The sequence below is a fragment of the Puntigrus tetrazona genome, chromosome 10 (genome assembly GCF_018831695.1).
Source record: "Puntigrus tetrazona isolate hp1 chromosome 10, ASM1883169v1, whole genome shotgun sequence".
In the NCBI taxonomy this organism is placed as follows: Eukaryota; Metazoa; Chordata; class Actinopteri; order Cypriniformes; family Cyprinidae; genus Puntigrus; species Puntigrus tetrazona.
The window spans coordinates 15,014,860-15,029,671 of NC_056708.1; the positions used below are offsets into that span (position 1 = coordinate 15,014,860).

At 41.1% G+C, this 14,812-nt stretch overlaps 2 pseudogenes; both read left to right on the forward strand.

The window, feature by feature from the left end:
* The first annotated feature begins 12,989 nt into the window (after positions 1-12,989).
* Positions 12,990-13,108, forward strand: LOC122353297 (annotated as a pseudogene).
* A 276-nt stretch (positions 13,109-13,384) lies between these two features.
* LOC122353450 lies at positions 13,385-13,493 on the forward strand (annotated as a pseudogene).
* Positions 13,494-14,812: the final 1,319 nt, after the last annotated feature.

A 14,812-nucleotide genomic window follows, 5' to 3' on the forward strand; every position in this document is an offset into this window, starting at 1 on the left:
TACATCCCGAAGGGACGAGAGGACATTTTAAATCAACCATTGTTTTTAAACAAGAACATTGTGAATCAAGGAAAAGAGTTGTTTTTTAAGAAATGGTGGGATGTGGGGATAGCGAGAGTAAGAGATGTTCTGTTTGAGTTCAAAGAGGGATTTTTACCAGTTCAATATGTTTTTGACAAGCTAATGAGGACTATACCAAACAAGAAATCATAAATAAGTACAGCATGATTAAAAATGCAATACCAAAAGACTGGATTGAAAAAATTGAAAATATGGAGCCGGGTGAACCGGAGAAAGATGTGAACGCTATTTTTAGAGAGAAACTACATATTTTCAAGGAATGTACTGTCGAAATGTTTTATGGTGTTTTTAGAGATACGATTTTTGAGAAACCTAAAGCAAATGACTATTGGAAGCAGAAATATAAAGACTTGAAAGAAGAAAACATATGGAGTAACATAAAAGGAAGGATAGTTGAAACGAAATTGGGAAACCTGGAATTTTTAATCAGACACAAAGCTATTTTTACAGACGTGATTTTACACAAGATTGGAATGGAGCAGAGCTCCATCTGTAAGGTGTGCAACAAAGAGGATGAAGGCTTCCTGCACCTGTTTTTATATTGCAAAGAACTGAACATTTTAAAAACTAAATGCAAAAGACTGTTTGAACTTTTGAAAGGAGAGCACTATGAAGAAGAATCAGAATGGAATAAAATTGTAATGTTGGGTGAATATAAGGAGTGTAAAAATAGCAAAATCATTAATCTTCTTGTCATGCTAATGAAAGGAGCAATATGGGAGAGAAGGGTGGTGGCAAAAAGAGAGAAATCTGTCTTGGATATTGAAAGAATATTGAAGAAAAAAGCTGAAAACTATCTGAAATATTTGTATTGTTACTACAAGAACTTGGGAAAACTCAATGACTTTTATCACATTTTTACTTATGATGTATATAAGATCTTTGAAGAATTTGACTGGAAGATGCCTGATGACGACGGTTGATTTTATGTATGTTTTAAAAGAGTCCAGTTTGAATCTATGTTGGAACCTATGTATGTTGATTTTATGTTTAATTTTACAAAGGTGTACTTCCCCCATGTAAAAGGGTTTCCCCCTTCAGGTGGTTTATTGTAGTTTATCGTTTGTACTTTGTGTAAAAAAATAATTAAAAAAAATAAATAAATAAAAATTCACGCCTGATCTCGTCTGATCTCAGAAGCTAAGCAGAGTTGGGCCTAGTTAGTACTTGGATGGGAGACTGCCTAGGAATACCAGCTGCTGTAAGTATTTTTTTTATATTTCATTCATTACTTATCTAGTATAATGGCACTGAGTTTGCCTCACCTTAAAATAGGGGCCTTTTTGCAGCAGCTTTTGCTTAAGGCCATACTACCCTGTTCATGTCTGATTTCAGAAGCTAAGCAGAGTTGGGCCTAGATAGAACTTGGATGGGAGACTGCCTAGGAATACCAGCTGCTGTAAGTTTTTGAGTTTTTTCACTACTTATTTAATACACTGGCCCTTAGTGTGGCCAAAGTTTGACCAGCTCTTTGCTTTCCCTTACTGCTTATTTAATTCAATTGCCTTTAAAGTAGCTGTTCTTTAAACAGAGTTTGACTGTTTTTAACTACTTAACTAATGCTCTTATCTTCAATGTACCTCATTTTGAAGTATTTTTTTTTTTGTATTTCATTCATTACTTATCTAGTATAATGGCACTTAGTGTGCCTCACCTTAAAATAGGGGCCTTTTTGCAGCAGCTTTTGTTGTGGAATCTTCTTGTTGATTTGGAGCCGAATTCACTTCTCAAGCAAAGAGAGGATTTTAGGTGTCAGGAAAAAACTTTATTCAAGTCTGAGATAGCAGCAGTCCTGTCTCCTCTTTTTAAACCCCTGCTGGCGTCCCACCCCACATACCATCAGTTTTAGGTAAGAACATCTGTATTCAATCTTAGGGTTTTTGTTTTAGTCCCTTGTCAATTCTATAGGGTCTGTGTGCATGTGTTTGACATGAGGCCCCCTTACTTCTTTCTATGGGAACCTGGTGGCTTATGCCCTTATTGCATTTACCAGTTGATGTATGTTTTACAGACCCCATTGCCTTCGCAAGCAACCTAGCCCCCACTGCCTTCGCATGCAATCTTCCAACAGCAGACACCATTATGTTTAAGAAGGGCACAAAAGTAACATGTAGTTAACTCATAAATGTATAGAAATTATAAAATAAAGCCAAAGGAAAACTTCGTCAAATCCCCTCTCTGAGACTTTATTAAGTCTCATACCTTCCTTGTTCAAGAGTATTGTCACATAAGAGAGTCATTGTAAAGAATATGCCACTGTTTTTATAAAGGACCACCTTATGCAAGAATACTCTTGTAGAGAGTGTAGCCAAAAAACTCCCTCTTTTTTCTCTGAGTAGAGTCAAAAAAGACTACACCTCCATTCTTCTTCTCTCGTTGGGGAACACACTCAATTATATATAAACATGCATATATAGTCCTTCACAGGCTATTCAAACATTGATACACAGGTTACATATTCAATAAGTCATTCAACAGTCAGTTTAAGATTTTCAAGTTCAAGTAGGTTGGTCTGTGGTTGCCAGTGTTCGTTGATTGTCAGCTTGTCCACTGAGGTCCAACCGTTCCAGGTGTTCAAGGGTACCAGGGGTTTTGGGTTGTATGGAGAAGATGTGTGGTTCTATAGTTACTCTTATATTTGATTCATAGGTTTTACTGATACAACAATATAGGGGTATATGCCAAATCATAAACATAACAAACAAAACACCCTCTAACTACCTTCCTACACTACCCAATTCCTTGTTAATTCTTTATATACTAGTGTGAGTTCTTCTTTCTCAATTACAATGTATACACTCTCTCCCTCTCTCTCAAATGACAAAACATCAAAATAATTCCCAAATCAAAAAGGCAACCCCATTTACCATATTCCATCTACTTCTTCCAATTCTACATCAGGGTAACGCTGTTTAGTGACATGAGGCTTTGGTGCTGTTTCTCCCACAGTTATGTTGACCATCTGTCTGGCCGCTGCATGCGCAATCATAGACCTGAGAATAGGAAAGACACAGCATAATAATAGAGAGAACACAGCTAGTATGATAGCAGCCATTATTCCCAATTTTGTTATCCAACTTTTCCAATTATAAAGAAGATTATCAAACCAGTTTCCAAAAGCTAGATCTCTTCCTGCGTTTGCTTTAAGTTCAAGTCTAAGTTCCCTCAGTCTCTCCATTGCCCGGGTGAAGGATCCATTTGGTGCTGTGTTATTAGGAATAAAAGTACAACACTCATCTCCAAACATAACACATACTCCACCTTTGTCTGCCAATAGCCAATTTAATGCCAATCTATTTTGATAAGCCATTTTACTTGTGGGGTCAAGTTGTTCTCCTAGAGCTCTTAGAGCATCATCGGTATGATTGATGAATCTCTGTTTATTATAGTAAATATAATTGACCTATTCAACATTTTTGTTTACTGTTATGTGTAAAATCAATGACTCAAATCCGGCTTTAACCTCACTCCTAGCTTTAAATTGGTGGGGGATGCCTCTTGGTTGTCCAATACCATCTATGTATACTTGGGGGTCTGGTTCATATTTTTTTATATTTCTGCGCTGCCTTTGGGTTTTGTCTGTTGGATGATTCTCTGTATTATCAGTTTCCCAATCAACAATTGTCGTTTCTTGTATTAATTTAACTCTGACACATAGTCCTTTCCATTTAGCGGGTAAGGTGGGTCGCAGTTTCTTTCCTGCACATATCCAATAAAAGTCAGCAATGGCTTGGGTTTGCTGTTCATAAATTGCTCGTACTGGCGGTGTTAGTGTTTGGTTTTCACAGTTTTCAAGACAACCTTCTACAGACTTATCAAAACATCTTAGTGTTTCTATTACAGTAAAATTGTCTTTTAAAGTAGTGACTGCCATCTCTCCTTTGTGAAATCTATATACTGTTACTTTACATTTTCCCGCAAACTGTCCAACATCAATTAGTCCATTGGGTTGACTATAGCATTCATATTCCAGTGTGTAGTTTATAGAAAAGGATATAGATGTCTCTATATTTGAGTCACTGATTCTCACATCTAACTGTTTGCAATCATCTCCCCATATTTTTTCCTTGAAATATTTAACAAATCTTGGGTTTCCCAGAAACCCCAAACATTCTGCTGGGCAAAAAGGTACTATTGTTGGTGAACAATGATTTGCATAATGTTTTGCACAGTGAAAATAATCAAACGGGTTTGGGACTACTTTAAGTTTTTTAACAACTCTTTTGACTAGCTTCCTTCACCGTATATTTTGCCCACCTATACCATTCGTTTTCATTTGCCTTTTCTAGGAAGCTGTCAGTTAGGAGTTCCTCATCACTTGTTTCATGGTTTATAGCAGTTATGGTGAGGTTTGTATTAGTAGATCTTTTAATTCCTTTCACAACTAATGAAGAGTTAGTGATGGTTTGTTTTTTTTAGAGGTGACTGAGTGATTATCAGAGCTTGTTCATTTGTTTCCCCTATTTCAAGGTCTATCTGAGATAGGTTGAGGTATGATTGGTTTCTATTTGTATCACTATTATTGTGTGGGTTGCTCTGTGCTTGAGGTAGAGAGTTCTGGAGGTAAATCAGGACCAGAGTTATCAATATGCGCTCCCTCATTCTCATTGTCTATGTTAGTCTGTCGTTCTTTAGATACTTTGGTGCAATGGTTTAAGTGATACCAAGTTGTGCTTCCTTCTACTTGTACTGCTGTAGGTGTGGCTTTTGTTACTTTATATGGTCCTTCCCGTCGTGGTTCGTGCCACCTCCGTCAGAACACTCTGAGGTACACATGGTCACCTGGTCTTACTGGAAGGGGTATCTCTTCTTCAGGTATGGGTACTTTGCTCTGCTCCTGTAAATAGATGGCTTTATGTATCGCAGTTAATTGTCTCATGTACGATCGTAATTCCAATTGCAGCTGTTCTAACGAAGGGCCTTCATATGGGCCTCTTAGAAACGGTACAGGCAATGGTCTGTCAGTCAACATTTCATGAGGAGTCAAATTGGTGATCCTGTTTGTTTGCATTCTATAACTCATTAGTGCAAGTGGCAATGCATCTACCCAATTGAGCTTTGTGTCTGCACATATTTTGTTGACTTTTGCTTTGATGGTTCCATTAACCCTTTCTACCATTCCTTGTGATTGAGGGTGATAAACACATCCTAACGTCTGTTTTATTCTGAGTTGTTGTAACACCATTTTGACCGTTCGTTGCACAAACGCCGAACCATTGTCTGAACTGATTTGTGACGGAATTCCAAATCGTGGAATCACTTCTCTGGTCAAGAATTTAATCACTGTCTGAGCGCTTTGATCTGGAGATGGCACTGCTTCTACCCAACGGCTAAAACGATCAATTATTACTAGCATGTACCTCTTTCCTCTGACTGACTTAATCATGTCCACATAATCCAGTACTAGATGTTTAAACGGACCTTCAGGTGTTGGTATGTAAGACAAAGGTGTTGTAGTTCCTTTTCTTACATTATTTTGTGCACAGATCTCACATTCAGCTAAAAACTTATCAACCATGGCTTGTAAATAAGGCGGCCAGTACCCTTGCCTTTTGATTGCTCTTATAACTTCTCCTCGTGCACAATGAGCAAATCCATGTGCATCAGGAATCATTATATTAAGCAAAGCAGTTTGAGCAATTATGTATCCCTCATGGGATCTCCAAATTCCATTTGTATCTTTGGTTGCCCCTCTCTGTTGCCATATTGTTTGTTCAGCTTGTGTGGCCTGCTCTTGCAATTTTTTAAGCACCTCAATAGAATCTTGATGACATTGTTCCAAACTATTAGAACAGATCAACAAGTCATCAACATACTGAATCAACATACTCTTTAATTGTAGATCTTCTAAATCTCTTCTCAATACTTGATTGAATACATGTGGTGAATGTTTGTATCCTTGTGGTAGTCAAGTGTATGTGTATTGTCTCCCTTCATAGGTGAAACTAAACAAGTGCTGACTTTCAGGTGCTATTGGGACACGGAAATAAGCAGAACAAAAATCAATCACTGTAAAATACTTGGCTGCAGGAGGAACATTTGTCAGTAAGGTGTGTGGATTTGGAACTTCCGCTGACCAATCCTCAACTACCTCATTTACTGCTCTCAAATCATGTACCAACCTCCACTTGGTTTTATTTGCTTTAGGGGTAGGCATAATCGGTGTATTGCAATAGGTTGATGTCTGAATCAAGACTCCCGCCTTCACTAATCCCTCAATCGTTGGTCTTATTCCATCTACTGCCTCTTTTTTCAAAGGATATTGCATCCGCCTGGGCAGTATGACATTTGGCTTCACTGTTACTTTTATAGGATTTGCTGACTTAACTAACCCTACATCAGCTTCATGTTTAGCCCATAACTCATTTGGCACTTTCTCTTCCATTTCTCTCAATAGTTCATTCATCTTGGGCACTACTTCAGTCTGTTCCTTTTTTGTTGCCACTATTAGCTTGGGAATTGCAGTCAATGATGTGTCACACATGATTTTTAAATATGTCTTGTCTGATGATTCAAAAATGAATGGATTTTCAGTGCTTTTCCATTCACATTTTTCAGCTTCTTTCATCATGTTTCCTACATCTTGAGAACACTTTCCCTTGCTGTAGTATAAAGCTATGTGAGGTACCTTTTCTGGCATTTGAAACCACTTTCCTGTAAACTCATTTTTCTCGACTTTTAGAGTTGCTTCATCTGGTCCTACTACAATGCTTGTTGACTGTAGCGCTATTTTCTTATTTTGTGATTCTTTTAACCATAGCTCTTCAAAACTTGCATCCTGAGTGGGATCATAAGCCATTGTACAATGGAATTCGGTGTTTGGATGTCTTGGTTCTTGTAACTGGACTGTTACATATTTTCCCCACTTGTCAATGACTTTCCTTACTTCCTCTTTTATGTCTCCTAGCCAGTAGACATTTACTTCTTGTCCATGATTGCATGGAAATTGTCTCACTGTTAGTTGTTTGGTCCCTTCACTCTCAATGTAGATTCCATCTGGAGAACACCAAATTTTCAAGTTCATTTTACAGATGGCCAAGAAGATTCACTGGTGTATGTTCTGATATCAGAAGAGGAATTTTAATTTCATTGTTCTTTACTTTTACTGACACCGGTACTGTCAATGGTATTAGCTGTGATATTCCTGAAAATCCTACTGTCTTAGCATATTTTCCAGACTTGGGGAGGTGAGCTGCATACTCTGTTCTTAGACAGGAGAAGGCTGCGCCGGTGTCAAGAAGGACAGGGGTGGTCTTTCCTTCAATTTGGACTTGCAGCATTGGTTCTTGATCAGCATCACATGATATTGTTGGGAGCTGATACCTCCCCGTAGGATCCTCTGGGCATCCCTAATATCCTTGTGCAGGGTCTCGCCATGAGTTGACAGGTCCTTGGGCTTTTTGTACTTGTCTTGGGATGGCTGGACATTCTCTTCTCAAATGTCCTGGTTGTCCACACCCCCAACACACTCCAGGTGGTCTATTCATTCTGTGTTGATTATACTCTTGCTGTCCTCTTCCCCTTCCCAAGGATCTTGTCCATCCTCTTTTGTTTTGTTGTTCTGGTTTTAAATATATTACAATAGTAGCAGCTGCTGTGCTGGGTGTCATTCCATCATGTCCATTACTTGCTTGTCTTATTGTTGGTTGCCCTGATGGTGTTATCATAGCTTGCTGAATAGCTGGAGCTGTCACAGTCACTGGCGCCATCGTATTAGTTTGGGTTTGTTCTCTAACAGGAGCTTGAATCTTTGTCTTCTTGCTTGTTAACTCCTCTAGTTGAAGGTGGTTCAGGTTTCTTAGGAGCTCTCGTTCTTGGTTCTTCTGCTTCATTTCATCTTGCACCTGCATTGGTCCACTGCATGTGCCACATAATCACAAAACTCTTTCTGGGGTTTGGAGTTGAGTCCCACTACGTCTTCCAGCTTTTCTTTAACCACTGTAGGCATGTCTTCTACTATGGCATTTCTGAAAAGGGTCATCAAGCTTGGATCTCCTTCTGGATTTTTCTCTAGTTCCTCACTTGCTGTCTTTCTTTCCCTGTATGAACATGTTGGAGTTTCCTCCCAATTCTCTTTCCATTCAGGTTGTTTCCAGTCTTGTGCACGTTTGTTTGTGCTTCCCTCCTTCTCTATCTTGTCGTTTAATTTCTATCTTGCCTTCAAACTGGACTTTTCTGAGAGCCATTTGTTTTTGTTCACTCCACAATGGGTCATAAGGTGGAGGGTTTTCTTCATCTCTTTCGTGTTTTTTCTGTCTTTCCTGTTTAATTAACTTTATTCCATAATCTTTGAACAAATTCAGAATTCCCAATTCTCTTTCTTTCTTTTCTTCTCTTTTCTTTGATTTGTCATTTGATTTGTGATTTTTAATCAATCCTTCCATCTCCCTACACACCATCACATTAAATGTTCCTTCTGCAGGCCATTTTGTGTTTAGATACTTTGTTCGCTTCTCCCATTTTTTTGATATGTGACGTATTATATCTTTGCATAAAGGTTGCTGATGACCAATCACTTCTACAGGGGTTCCTTCCTCACAGGATGCCATTTTTTTATTTTATTTTATTTTTTTTTTTAGATGTCAAAACTTCAACCCAGAATTCAAATAAAAATTCAAATAAAAAATAAAGCTTAACAATTAATCACCAATTAAAATCAAGTACTATGTCAATATTCTTAAATCTCAACTTAGTGATTAACTATCTAATATTATTTATTTAGTTTATCGGTTAAATTGATAACTTCAATCACCACTCTTTTTTAATACTATTCAAATAATAACTTCACTGTCCTTTTTATTTATCTATTATTCAATTTATTTTACTCCGGCTTTCTAATCTTAATTATTTCCTCAGTCAAAATGAAAAGTCACCACCAAGTAAGTTATAACTCCCCCGTTTCTCTATCTCCCTCCTTTTGCACACACTCCGTCACAAGCCTACTCCAAGGTCACAGGTCAACCCCCCTTACTTTCCCTACCTTCCTTCTCACTCTCCCCTACTTTCTTTTTCCTTTCTTTGTTCTATACCTTCCCACTCCGTCTTTTCTTTATCACTTTTCACGTATTATGTTCTTATGTTAAATTAATTTCTTGATTTACTCAAATTAATTCTAATTCATTACTATTTCTTCTTAATTTTTTCCTATAAAATACAATTCTTCCAAAAATAACAAGTATAAAGTTTTTCACTTGCCCCCTGGTGTTCTGCTCTCCAATGGCTTTGCACCACATAGGAAGTCCTGCCAACAGTTAGATCTTTCTACTGTATCAGCTCCTCTTATTCGGTGCAGCCACCTGATTTCAAATAAGGAACATACAGAATCAAGCAAAATAATAATACATATTAAACTTCCAGCGTATGTTTCAAATTTCCACTTAATCAAAATACCGTTTGAATCCAAATTACTATATATATATACATACATATATATATATATATATATATATATATATATCCATACATACGTATATATTGTGACGAGCGTCCCGAGGATCCATCAGCGTTGCCCTGGGAACAAACCCGGAACACCTGCACCAGCCACTCAACGACGGATTCGCCACGGATTCCAAGAGTGGGTCTTCCAGTCTCGCTGGCCGGCCAGGACCCAGGCCGCCGAACTTACCCGGTTAGCGCAACACTGGCTCCTGGACGGGACACCAACCCCCGCCGTCATCGTGGAAAGGGTGGTGATAGACCGGCTCCTGCGGGCTCTCCCCCGGAGTTATCGCCAGGCGGTCGGTATGAGAAACCCCAAGAACGTCCTGGAGTTGGTTGATGCGGTCGAGCTGGTGGAAGCCGCCCAGCGCAGAGAGGCCGGGGAGCGAGCGCCATCTTTTTCCCGGAGGGTGTCCCAGGAGCGACACGTGCCGGAGGGCACCCAGCGACTGATGGAGAGGGCGGCGGTCCCGACCGTGATAGATGAGCCGATGCAGACCAAAGAGGCCTCCAACCCCCCTAGAGCGTGACTGGCAGGCTGCAGCCTCCACTGGGAGCTTCCCCGCGCCGCACCGGAAATCCCCATCGGCCTGAATGGGCGGAAGTTCATCGGCCTGAATGGGCGGAAGTTCAGCACCCTCCTTGACTCTGGCAGTACCATCAGCCTGGTTCAGTCCCGCCTCCTACCCCCACGCACGGAACCGCGGAAACGGCTGCCACTAACCTGCGTCCACGGGGACACCAGGAAAGTTTCCACCCGCCTCATCACCTTGCTGACCGCAGGTGGAAGCTGGCCCCTGGAGGTGGGCCTCGTGCAGGACCTGCCGGTACCGGTCATCCTCGGGCGGGACTGGCCGGGCTTTGAGGAGGCGCTGCACACAGCGACCCAGCCTGTCAGCCCCCGAAGCCCTCGCCGGAAGAGACGAGAGAGGGGAGGAAACCACCGCCCTGCTGTTCTCCTAGCATCGGACAGCGGAAGAGATGGTGAGTCCCCTCCTCCTACCACTAATGTTTTCTTTGATGTGTTCCAATAGGTAGTCGGAGGGGGCTCGTTCGGCCGGGCCCAGCGGGAGGATGACCGGCTCAAGAATTGCTGGAACCAAGTGCATTTCATGGATGGAGAGGAGACGCGGCCCGGCCCCCATCCTCTTCCACATTTCATTGTGGAGAACGGCCTACTCTATTGTGTCGCCCAGCAGAGGGGGGAGGAGAAACGGCTCCTGGTGGTGCCCCGAGGGAAAGTGGACACCATTCTGGAGCTCGCCCACGCCCACCCGCTGGCAGGACACCTCGGGGCCGCCAACACTATCAAGAGGATCCGGGACCGCTTCCACTGGCCGGGGCTCGACGGAGACGTGAAACTGTTCTGCCAGGCCTGCCCCGAGTGCCAGAAGACCTCGCCCCGGCCACCTCCCCCTAGTCCACTTATCCCGCTGCCCATAATCGAGGTGCCCTTCGAGCGCATCGGGATGGATCTGGTGGGCCCGCTGCCGAGGTCTGCCCGCGGCCACGAACACATCCTGGTGATCATGGACTACGCCACCCGGTACCCCGAAGCCATCCCACTCCGCAAAGCCACCGCCAAGGCAATCGCCCAGGAGCTCTTCACCCTGTCCACCAGATATTGACCGACCAAGGCACCCCGTTCATGTCCCGTGTGATGGCCGACCTCTGCCGGCTGCTACGGATCCAGCAGCTGCGCACCTCAGTGTACCATCCCCAGACGGACGGACTTGTAGAGCGTTTCAACCAGACGCTAAAGCAAATGTTGAGAAGGGTTGTCTCCGAGGACAAACGCGACTGGGACCAGATGCTCCCCTACGTCCTCTTCGGGGTGCGAGAGGTGCCCCAGGCCTCCACCGGCTTCACCCCATTCGAGCTGCTGTTTGGCCGACAGCCGCGAGGCCTGCTGGACGTGGCAAAAGAGGCCTGGGAGCAGCAGCAGCACACTTTCAACAGTTCTCACTCAACTTTTAGCAAACGCATAACATACAACATATAAGACAAGGCCAGCCAAAAATAAAGACAGACGCTGCAGGATTTTTACCTATTGTTAATCTTCAGCATCGATATATCCGGCACTAAAACTGCCCTATACACCACTTTTCAAATATTGTCATGGTCACTTTATTATCAGTTTTGTTTTCTTCTTTCGTTACCTTTCTGAGGGTCAGCTATTTCCTGTTATGTTGAATTGCTGCATTTCTACTGTTTTGTGTTTCTCTATCTCTCATTATGAGTTCTAGAATTATCTGACCAACACCTCCCTTTAACATAGGACTTTTTCTGCCCGACAAGAGGACTTTAACCTAATTAGGACCTTTTTCCACACCCCTTTCAGGTCTTGATACCTGCAGGCGCGCAAACTAAAAACAACATAAACACTCCTCATAAGTGACCTGTCAAGTTCTGCTCGCTCTTCCACTACCCTCATAGTAAAAAAACAGCACGCTGCAGGCTTTTAGGGACTTTTCATGATAGCCCTAAAATCCCCAGAGCTTCCATCACCCCTACACACACACACACACTATTAACTGTAAGTGAACTGCCTTTTTCTCAGCCCCCACTCATCAACTAATAGTGACCATTGCAATGCATTCACTCAAAACTAAAATATCTAAACTGAAAATAACTTTAAAACAAACTAAAATAACAAGCTAAACAAAACATAACTAAGCCAATAAACAAAACAAAATGACTGCTCCTTTTCCTGACACCTAAAATCCATTTATATATACATTTTTGTGTATTTTGGGTTCCATGCAGGAGAGGTTCTTTATAGTTACCATAGGTTGGTCAATCAGCAGACTACACAAAGAGGCATATAAGCAAAAACTGCTTACCTTTTATTTTTCTGGCGCCAGCCGAGTTTGTGTAGTCAGCCTCCTGACCCTCCTTGGCAATCATCTTTTCGTCTCTTCTTCTTCTCAAAACCTCTGTCCTGCCCCACGTTGGGCGCCAAATTATGTTGTGGAATCTTCTTGTTGATTTGGAGCCGAATTCACTTCTCAAGCAAAGAGACTCGTACAGCAGGATTTTAGGTGTCAGGAAAAAACTTTAATCAAGCCTCTCCCCTCTTGGTCTCTGTCTCCTCTTTTTAACCCCCTGCTAGCGTCCCACCCCACATACCATCAGTTTTAGGTAAGAACATCTGTATTCAATCTTAGGGTTTTTGTTTTAGTCCCTTGTCAATTCTATAGGGTCTGTGTGCGTGTGTTTGACATGAGGCCCCCTTACTTATGGTTTCTTTCTATGGGAACCTGGTGGCTTATGCCCTTATTGCATTTACCAGTTGATGTATGTTTTACAGACCCCACTGCCTTCTCATGCAACCTAGCCCCCACTGCCTTCGCATGCAATCTTCCAACAGCACACACCATTATGTTTAAGAAGGGCACAAAAGTAACATGTAGTTAACTCATAAGGGAATAGAAATTATAAAATAAAGCCAAAGGAAAACTTTGTCTTTCGCTTACGGCCATACCACCCTGTTCACGCCTGCTCTCGTCTGATCTCAGAAGCTAAGCAGAGTTGGGCCTAGTTAGTACTTGGATGGGAGACTGCCTAGGAATACCAGGTGCTGTAAGTTTTTGAGTTTTTTCACTACTTATCTAATACACTGGCCCTTAGTGTGGCCAAAGATTGACCAGCTCTTTGCTTTCCCTTACTGCTTATTTAATTCAATTGCCTTTAAAGTAGCTGTTCTTTAAACAGAGTTTGACTGTTTTTAACTACTTAACTAATGCTCTTATCTTTAATGTACCTCATTTTGAAGTATTTTTTTGTATTTCATTGATTACTTCTCTAGTATAATGGCACTTAGTGTGCCTCACCTTAAAATAGGGGGCTTTTTGCAGCAGCTTTAGCTTACGGCCATACCACCCTGTTCACGCCTGATCTCCGAAGCTAAGCAGAGTTGGGCCTAGTTAGTACTTGGATGGGATACTGCCTAGGAATACCAGGTGCTGTAAGTTTTTGAGTTTTTTCACTACTTATCTAATACACGGGCCCTTAGTGTGGCCAAAGTTTGACCAGGTCTTTACTTTCCCTTACTGCTTATTTAATTCAATTGCCTTTAAAGTAGCTGATTTTTAAACAGCGTTTGCCCTGTTTTGAACTAATTAACTAATGTTCTTATATTTAATGTACCTTATTTTGAAGTTTTTTTTTTGTATTTCTTTCATTACCTGTCTAGTATGATGACACTTAGTGTGCCTCACCCTAAAATAGGGGTCTTACGGCCATACCACCCTGTTGGCGCTAGAGAGTACACAGGAAGTGACGTGGCAGTAGTTGGGAGAGGAAGGCTCTCCTTCATTTCTTGTTTGTCTAGTTTATTAAAGAGCTATTATATATTTGTTTTTGTTTTTGTTTTTTTTGCTTTTTCGATTTTAAACCACCTAACAGCAGCCCAGTCATGTGGGAAGGAATTTTAGGAGATATTGAAAGAAGGATGAACTGGTGGAAAACAAGAAATATATGCTTGAAAGGAAAGGTCTTAATTTTGAATGTTTTAATGACTTCAAAGGTTTGTTATTTTTTATATGTTACAAGTATGCCTCTGTGGGTTGAAAAGAGACTGAAAAAATGTTTTACTGAGTATTTATGGGAGGGAAAGCCACAGAGGATTGCGTATGACACCCTTGTAGGGGCTGTTGAGAAAGGCGGCTTGGGTCTTATTGATGTTGCACAAAGGAAGAAATGTTTGAGAGTTAAACTGGTGAAGAAATATCTGGATGCGAGAATTGAAACTGTTTGGAAAAAAACTATGTTGTATTTTTTAAACAAATGTGGGAATTTCAATTTGGGGGAGAATATTTTATGAATGAGAACGAAAAACTGGATGTGGAAAGATTTGCCAGATTTTTACAAGGAACAGTTGAGTGCCTGGGGAGAGTTTTTAAAGCATGTGCATTACATCCCGAAGGGACGAGAGGACATTTTAAATCAACCATTGTTTTTAAACAAGAACATTGTGAATCAAGGAAAAGAGTAGTTTTTTTAAGAAATGGTGGGATGTGGGGATAGCGAGAGTAAGAGATGTTTTGTATGAGATCAAAGAGGGACTTTTACCAGTTCAATATGTTTTTGACACTATGGAAGAAGATAAGGAGGACTATACCAGACAAGAAATCATAAATAAGTACTGCATGATTTAAAACGCAATACTAAAAGACTGGATTGAAAAAATTGAAAATATGGAGCCGGGTGAACCGAAGAAAGATGTGAATGCTATTTTTAGAGAGAAACTACATATTTTCAAGGAATGTACTGTCAAAATGTTTTATGGTGT